Source organism: Pan troglodytes, chromosome 3, assembly GCF_028858775.2.
Source record: "Pan troglodytes isolate AG18354 chromosome 3, NHGRI_mPanTro3-v2.0_pri, whole genome shotgun sequence".
NCBI classification, from domain to species: Eukaryota; Metazoa; Chordata; class Mammalia; order Primates; family Hominidae; genus Pan; species Pan troglodytes.
The window spans coordinates 47,732,175-47,740,829 of NC_072401.2; the positions used below are offsets into that span (position 1 = coordinate 47,732,175).

General features: G+C 43.2%; 1 non-coding gene and 1 pseudogene across 1 annotated transcript; both read left to right on the forward strand.

Annotated features, from left to right (window-relative positions):
* The first annotated feature begins 7,273 nt into the window (after nt 1-7,273).
* LOC471211 (immunoglobulin-binding protein 1-like) lies at nt 7,274-8,414 on the forward strand (annotated as a pseudogene).
* On the forward strand, nt 7,282-7,350 carry LOC112209099 (small nucleolar RNA SNORD42). Its single transcript, XR_002943768.1, has one exon. It is a non-coding gene; the product is annotated as a small nucleolar RNA SNORD42 (small nucleolar RNA).
* Nucleotides 8,415-8,655: the final 241 nt, after the last annotated feature.

Genomic DNA, 8,655 nt, shown 5'->3' on the forward strand with positions numbered 1-8,655 from the left:
TTATAACATCATGGATAAAATTTAGTTTTCAGAGTTTTATTGTTATGAAGACTATAAACCTCACTGTACAATATTCCTTATTCCTTTGGATTGCGGTAATTGTTGGTTGTACATTTCCCAAAGTAGTATAATTTATCACTATTGCCATATTGCTCTCCAAAAACACTGAATAATCTACGGAGCTACTTACAAAATTTTTGTATTAATTAATTTGATTTTGTTATATTTGCCAACATTGGTCTTAACTTTTTTTTTTTTTTAGCTTAAGATGATGTAATGGTAACTTAAAGTTCCTTTAGTTTTCTTTCTTTTGAGAGGGAGTCTTGCTCTGTCGCCCAGACTGGAGTGCAATGGCGCAATCTCAGCTCACTGCAACCTCTGCCTCCTGGGTTCAAGCGATTCTCCTGCCTCAGCCTCCCGAATTGGTAGGATTACAGGCGCCTGCCACCAGGCCTGGCTAATTTTTCTAGTTTTAGTAGAGGCAGGGTTTCACCATGTTGGCCAGGATGGTCTTGATCTCTTGACCTCAAGATCCACCCGCCTCGGCCTCCCAAAGTGCTGGGATTACAGGTGTGAGCCAATGTGCCTGGCCTAGTTTTCTTTCTTTACATTTTAATATGACTGAACTAATTAGTAGTTCCCAAAAACGCAAAAAAAAATTTTGGATTATTTGCCTTATAAGTTTGTCATTGAAGCAGGGTATTTTGATTGTCAACGTGACCATTCAGAATATTTAATATACCACGATTTCTTCTTTGTAATCGTCACAATGTGGACAGTTATTTATACAGAAACTAAGTGTGTGGGAAAATTAGATTAGTAATATATTAGAGCATCTACTACAATGGATGAAGCCTGAATGATGAAAAAGGAATTACTCATTATTTCTCATGGATTTTCTAAGAAAAAATGCAAATTATTGGCCAGGCACGCGGTGGCTTACACACTTTGGGAGGCCGAGGCAGGCGGATTGCCTGAATTCAGGGGTTCGAGACCAGCCTGGGCAACATGGTGAAACCCCGTCTCTACTAAAATACAAAAAATTAGCCGGGCGTGGTGGCAGGCACCTGTAGTCCCAGCTACTCCGGAGGCTGAGGCAGGAGAATGGCTTCAACCTGGGAGGCAGAAGTTGCAGTGAGCAGAGATCATGCCATTGCACTTCACCCTGGGCAACAGAGCAAGATTCCATCTCCAAAAAAAAAAAAAAAAAAAAAAAAAAAAAGAAAGAAAGAAAAAGAAAAAATGCAAATTATCAGTCTTTTATCAAATTCAAAATGAATATTACTATTAGTAATGGCATCAAATAAAAATGATTTTACCTAAAACTGCACATGGTAAAATTGGTGATATACATTTTATTTTTAAAATAACATCTCTTTTTAAAATTTTTATTTATTTTCTTTTCTGGTTCATGTTCTCTCATGAACATCTTTTCTCACTGCAGCCTGAACCTCCTGGTTCAAGTGATCCTTCTGCCTTGGCCTCGCAAAGTGCTGGGATTATAGGCGTGAGCCACCTCACCCAGCCATAAATTTTCTTTTTATTTCTCTGAAATTATTTAATCAGAATCAGTTTTTTTGTAATTTATCTATTTATTTTATTTTATTTTATTTCGAGATGGAGTTTCACTCTTTTTGCCCAGGCTGGAGTGCACTGGCGCGTTCTCGGCTCACTGCAACCTCCGCCTCCCGGGTTCAAGCGATTCTCCTCCCTCGCCTCCCGAGTAGCTGCTAATACAGACGCCTGCCACCACGCCCGGCTAATTTTTTTGTATTTTTAGTGGAGACGGGGTTTCACCATGTTTGGCCAGGTTGGTCTCGAACTCCTGGCCTCAGATGATCCACCCGCCTCGGCCTCCCAAAGTGCTGGGATTACAGGCGTGAGCCACCACGCCCGGCCTTATCTATTTTTTTAACAGGCTCTCGCTCTGTTTCTCAGGCTACAGTGCGGTGGTACATTCACGACTCATTGCAGCTGCAAACTCCTGGGCTCAAGCAATCCTCCTGCCTCAGCCTCTGCCCGCCTCAGTGTGTGGTGTGTGCCTGTAGTCTCAGCTACTCTGGAGGCTAAGGCAGGAGGATAGCTTCAGCACAGGAGGTCGAGCTGCAGTGAGCCATGACCACATCACTGCACTTCAGCCTGGGCAACAAAGCAATACCTTGTCTCAAAAAAAATTTTTTAGGCCGGGCGCGGTGGCTCAGGCCTGTAATCCCAGCACTTAGGGAGGCGGAGGCGGGCAGATCACGAGGTTAGGAGATCGAAGCCATCCTGGCTAAAACAGTGAAACCCCATCTCTACTAAATATACAAAAAATTAGCCGGGCGAGGCGGCAGGCGCCTGTTGTCCCAGCTACTCGAGAGGCTGAGGCAGGAGAATTGCGTGAACCTGGGAGGCGGAGCTTGCAGTGAGCCGAGATCGCGCCACTGCACTCAAGCCTGGGCAACAGAGGGAGACTCTACCTCAAAAAAAAAAAAAGAAAAAGAAAAAGAAATACCCTATTAAATATACATGAAAGATTTTAAATTGTATCCTGATTTCAGAAATATTTATATATGAAAAAGATCATTTTAGGAAAAATAACATACCATATGTCTCTGGTTCTTTTTTTTTTTTTTTTGAGACGGAGTCGCTCTGTCGCCCAGGCTGGAGGGCAGTGGCGCCATCTTGGCTCATTGCAAGCTCTGCCTCCCGAGTTCACGCCATTCTCCTGCCTCAGCCTCCCGAGTAGCTGGGACTACAGGCGCCCGCCATCACGCCCAGCTAATTTTTTTCTACTTTTAGTAGAGACGGGGTTTTCACCGTGTTAGCCAGGATGGTCTCGATCTCCTGACCTCGTGATCCGCTCACCTTGGCCTCCCAAAGTGCTGGGATTACAGGAGTGAGCCACCGCTCGCGGCCTTGTCTCTGGTTCTTCTTTTTTTTTTTTTTTGAGGTGGAGTCTCCGTCTGTTGCCCAGGCTGGAGTGCAGTGGTGCGATCTCGGCTCACTGCAAGCTCCGCCTCCCGGGTTCACGCCATTCTCCTGCCTCAGCCTCCTGAGTAGCTGGGACTACAGGCGCCCGACACCACACCCGGCTAATTTTTTGTATTTTTAGTAGAGACGGGGTTTCACTGTGTTAGCCAGGATGGTCTCGATCTCCTGACCTCGTGATCCGCCTGCCTCGGCCTCCCAAAGTGCTGGAATTACAGGCGTGAGCCACCACACCCGGCTGTCTCTGGTTCTTAAAGATTATCCTTAGACTCCTGCTCCCCTCGTGCAAGCTGCAATCATTTCTGCCCCTATTTGTTAGGATCCAGACCGCCAATGAGTCGACAGTCTCCTCCTCCAGACTTTTCTTTACATTTCAAAACTCAGGGTAGCATATTTTGGGGGACAGGAACAGTGCTAAATATATTCGCCTGCTAACATACTTAATTCTCACAATAATCCTGATCAGAGAAATCCAGTTTAGAGCCTTGTAGAGTAACTTGCTCCATGAATATCTGTTAATGAAAACCTCAGCAAGGACAAATAATTTGCCCATGTCTTGTCCTGTTAGAGACAGAATTCAAACCTGACTGGCTAGAAAGCCTGTGCCCTTTTCTGTACATCAACCTGTATGCCAGTATTGTGTTCAAAGGTGTTTTCCCTATCTTGGATTCCTGTGGAAAAGTTTATCAAGACCATCTATGTACCGGTCCACATCCCTTAACTATGTTAGACTAGAAAGAGTTGATCTATAAAATCTCAATGCTTATTCGTTTTCTTTTTCTTTTTTTTCTTTCTGTCCTGAATGGTGTTAGAGAGAACACTATCTCACCATTTCTGCAGGCTATTTTATTTTATTTTTTGAGACAGTCTTGCTCTGTCACCCAGGCTGGAGTGCAATGGCTTGATCTCAGCTCACTGCAAACTCTGCCTCCCGGGTCCCAGCGGTTCTCCTGCCTCAGCCTCCTGAGAAGCTGGGACTACAGGCACCTGCTGCCACGCTCAGCTAATTGTGTCTTTTTAGTAGAGACAGGGTTTCACCATGTTGGCCAGGCTGGTCTCGAACTCCTAACCTCAAGTGATCCGCCCACCTCAGCCTCCCAAAGTACTGGCATTACAGGAGTGAGCCACGGTGCCTGGCCCATTTCTGCAGGCTTTAAAACTGAGAAAATAAATTAGCTGGGACTGAGAAAATAAAAATATGCCCCGCTATGCATGAATCTGGGAGGACACATACAAATAAAGTTAGCTGCAAAGTTAAAGAGAAATAATGTTTCTCTCAAGGACATGCTGCAGCTGTAAAGCATAAAAACAACCCCCTTGCTGGTGTGACTACTGTTTTGTCTCTGACTGAGAAGCTTAGTTCCCTGAAATGATAGACCAGAAACCACTGAAATTATGTCAGGAAAAATGAAATATCCCACTCTTACTTGGAACATCTAAGGCACAAAGAAGCAACTTTGATTTCCAATCCAGGTGCAAAGCTTCAGAGAAGGACTTTCTGAAAACAACATTCCACCTTAACTTTCTAGTACCCAAAGAGACGGGAACCATGGCCAGGCGTGGTGGCTCACCCCTGTAATCCCAGCACTTTGAGGGGCCGGGGCAGGCAGATCACCTGAGGTCAGGAGTTCGAGACCAACATGGCAAAACCCCGTCTCTACTAAAAATAACAAAATTAGCTGGGTGTGGTGGCGGGCACCTGTGGTCCCAGCTACTCAGGAGGCTAAGGCAGGAGGATAGCTTGAGTCCAGGAGGCGGAGGCTGCAGTGAGCCGAGATTGTGCCACTGCACTCTGTCTCAAAAAAAAAAAAAAAAAAAAGAAAAAAGAAAAAGAAAAGAAAACAGGAACCTGTTCTCCTTTGCAGTCCAGATCTGATGTTGTCCCACTTTACATACAACCCTATTTTGCTTTGATCCTATCAAAATACTGCTTTATTTAATTTTCACCTAAATGTCTCTCTTCCCCAAATCCTATCTTTTTTTCTTTTTTTGAGACAGAGTCTCCCTCTTGTTGACAGGTTGGAGTGCAGTGGTGTGATCTGAGCTCACTGCAGCCTCTGCCTCCCAGGTTCAAGTGATCCTCCTGCCTCAGCCTCCCGAGTAGCTGGGACTCCAGGCATGTGCCACCATGCCCTGCTAATTTTTGTATTTTTAGTAGAGACAGGGTTTCACCATGTTGGCCAGGATGGTGTCGATCTCTTGACCTCATGATCTGCCTGCCTTGGCCTCCCAAAGTGCTGGGATTACAAGTGTGAGCTACCATGCCCAGTCCCTATCTTTTTTTTTTTTTTTTTGGACATAGGGTCTCACTGTAGCCCAGGCTGGAGTGCAGTGGTGCAATCACAGCTCACTGCAGCCTCCACCTCCTGGGCTCAAGTGATCCTCCCACCTCAGCCTTCTGAGTAGCTGGGACCACAGGCGCATGACAGCACACCAGGCTAATATTTTTGTATTTTCTGTAGAGACAGGGTTTCACCACGTTGCTATGCTGGTCTCAAACTCCTGGGCTCAAGTGATCAGACCTTCTTGGCCTCCCAAAGTGCTGGGATTATAGGCTTGAGCCACCGTGCCCAGCCCCTTATCTTATCTTTTCTTTTGTTTGGTGAGACATCTCATAGTTTCTCTGATGTGCAGTCTCTCTTGTTGCAGCAAGTCAGTAAACCGTACTTCTTTCAACTACAGGTTTGTCCCTGATGGTCTGAGGCTGATTGGGCTGGAACAGTATCATGGAGGTATGGCCAAGATCCTCGCTGCCGTGAACCAGAACCCTTGGTAATAATATGCACATCTGAGACTTCTTGAGTCTCCCCTGCATTAGGCCTCTCTGTCCTTGATTACATGGGTTTTGCATTGAAACTGGACTTTTATTATCTCTTTGGTCCCTTAGGGTCATGCTGATTTCTTGAGTCAGCAGGCAGAGCAATTTATCCTTGGGGTTAGGGCCCAAATTCATGAGTTTTTCTTTTAAATTTTGTATTTTAAAAAGAGAGAGAATTTATTTTAAAACAGTTTCTTTTATATTACTTATAAAAGTAATATTTTTATTTTTGACCACCAGCCAACTTCTTGTGGTTTGCCTCTAAGATACTTGCACTACTTCCTGGCATAACTTGACAGAGGACAGTGAATTGCAGAGGCTACTCTGGAGAACTTTCGCTCAAATAAGATTGTTCATTTTAGACATGTCTTAGAATGAAAAAGGAAAAAAAACCCAAGTCTCATGAGGGTACTGTCTTCTCTATTCTTTTTCTTTTTTATTACAATTTTTTTCTCTTTTTTAAATGTTTTTTCTTTTTTGTCTTATCTTTCTAAAAGAGAGATCATTTAGTTTAATGAAAGACTCCCTCCCTCCCCAAACATCCTTCATTTCCATTCTTAGGGGTTTAATAAATATTGGCTGCTTTATTCTATGAGTTGGCAAAATTGTCAAGGGCCCAAGTTACTGTTTCAACCAGGTGTAACAACTTGTGTGTGTGCATGTGTATCCTGAAATGGGTTTTTCTATATCTAAACTTTTTCCCTCTCCTTAGAGCAGAAAGATTATTAGCTTTTCTCCAATAATTGTATATGTATCTATAGCTGGCTCCTGCTTTTTCTTTTATTTTCTTTTCTTTCTTTTTTTTAAAGAGACAAGAGTTGCACTATGTTACCCAGGCTGGAGTGCAGTGGCTATCCACAGGTGTGATTACAGTACACTACAGCCGCGAACCCCTGGCCTTAAGCGATCCTCCTGCTTCAGCCTCCTGAGTAGCTGGGACTATAGGTGCATGCCACTGTGTCTGGATTCTTCTCACTTTCTTTTCCTGTTTTCTCCCTCCTATCCTCCCTCAAGAAATTTTAAAGGTGAATTGACTTAAAAAAAATCATTTTGTTGTCATGTGTGCACTCTAGAAATATCTAGTCCACATAAATAATCAAAAATTTCTAAACAGAAAAAGTTAAAAATGGTATTTTGTTATGTAAAAATGCTAACACTGTATTTTAATTTTCATAATACTGAAGTTAAATTTCTAATGCTTTAAACTTTCTAAATTTTTATATTGGGCTTAAGAGTCAAATAACTTATTATTTCCAAAAATTGTTTAAGATTGGAAATATAATATGGTGTTTAATTAAATAAAAATGTAATTACAGATGTCTTTTAAAAGATTTTGATTATGTGAAATTCCTGTAATACTATAAAATGTGTTAATTAAAATTTTAATTTCCAAGTTATTAAATCTTTAAGAACTTATAAAACAAATTAATTGATATATGATCTTTGGATACTTGAACAATTTTAAATTAAAAAATGATACAAAACTCTGGTCATAGCATATGATGGAAAAATCTTAATCTTCTGAGACTTGTGATGTCTTCAAAGGAACCACTTCAATGCAATTTAAAGAAAAAGAAAAGTAAAAAAAAAGCCCTCCCCAAGATGGCTGCTGAAGACGAACTACTGCTCCCGCTGCCCCCCGCCGAGCTGCTGGAAACCGGCAAACAGATTCTGGACGAAGTAGAAGTAGCGACTGAACCCGCCGATTCCCGGATAGTCCAGGAGAAGGTGTTCAAGGGCCTGGATGGATCTCCTTGAGAAGGCTGCCGAAATGTTATCGCAGCTCGAGTTGTTCAGCCGAAATGAAGATTTGGAAGAGATTGCTTCCACCGACCTGAAGTACCTGGTGGTGCCAGTGTTTCAAGGAGCCCTCACCATGAAACAAGTCAACTCCAGCAAGCGTCTAGATCATTTGCAGCGGGCTCGAGAACACTTTATAAACCACTTAACTCAGTGTCATTGCTATCATGCGGCAGAGTTTGAGCTGCCCAAAGCCAAGAACAACTCAGCCGAAAATCACACTGCTAATTCCTCCATGGCTTATCCTAGCCTCGTTGCTATGGCATCTCGAAGACAGGGTAAAATAGAGAGATACAAGCAGAAGAAGGAGTTGGAGCATAGGTTGTCTGAAATGAAACCTGCTGTGGAAAGTGGTCAAGCAGATGATGAGCGTGTTTGTGAATATTATCTTCTTCACCTTCAGCGGTGGATTGATATTAGCTTAGAAGAGATTGAGAACATTGACCAGGAAATAAAGATCCCGAGAGAAAGAGACTCTTCAGGAGGCATCAACTTCTAACTCATCTCACCAGGAGAGGCCTCCAGTGAAACCCTTCATTCTCACTCAGAACACGGCCCAAGCCAAAGTATTTGGAGCAGGTTATCCAAGTCTGGCAACTATGACGGTGAGTGACTGGTTGAGCAACATCGGAAATATGGAGCATTACGAGATCAGGAAATAGCCAAGGCAACACCAGAGGAATTCAGAAAAGCGGCTCAGCAACAGGAACATCAAGAAGAAAAGGAGGAAGAGGATGATGAACAAACACTCTACAGAGCTCTGGAGTGGGATGACTGGAAGGACACCCATTCTTGGGGCTATGGCAACCGATAGAACATGGGCTGATGTTCCCACAACACTGACAGGACTGCAGGGTGCACACCTCCCACGCCAAGGAAAGCCAGACAGTCCTCCCCTCCCTGGGCTCACGCTTCAGCTGTGTACAACGAAGGCAAAGATGCTAAATCTTGTTTTGCATTCAATAAAGTGTCAAGTGATTAAAAACAAAAACAAAACAAACAAAAAAAACCTCTGGTCACTAAATACAGATGTGATCTATTCTTATTCTTATAACGTTATAAAATGA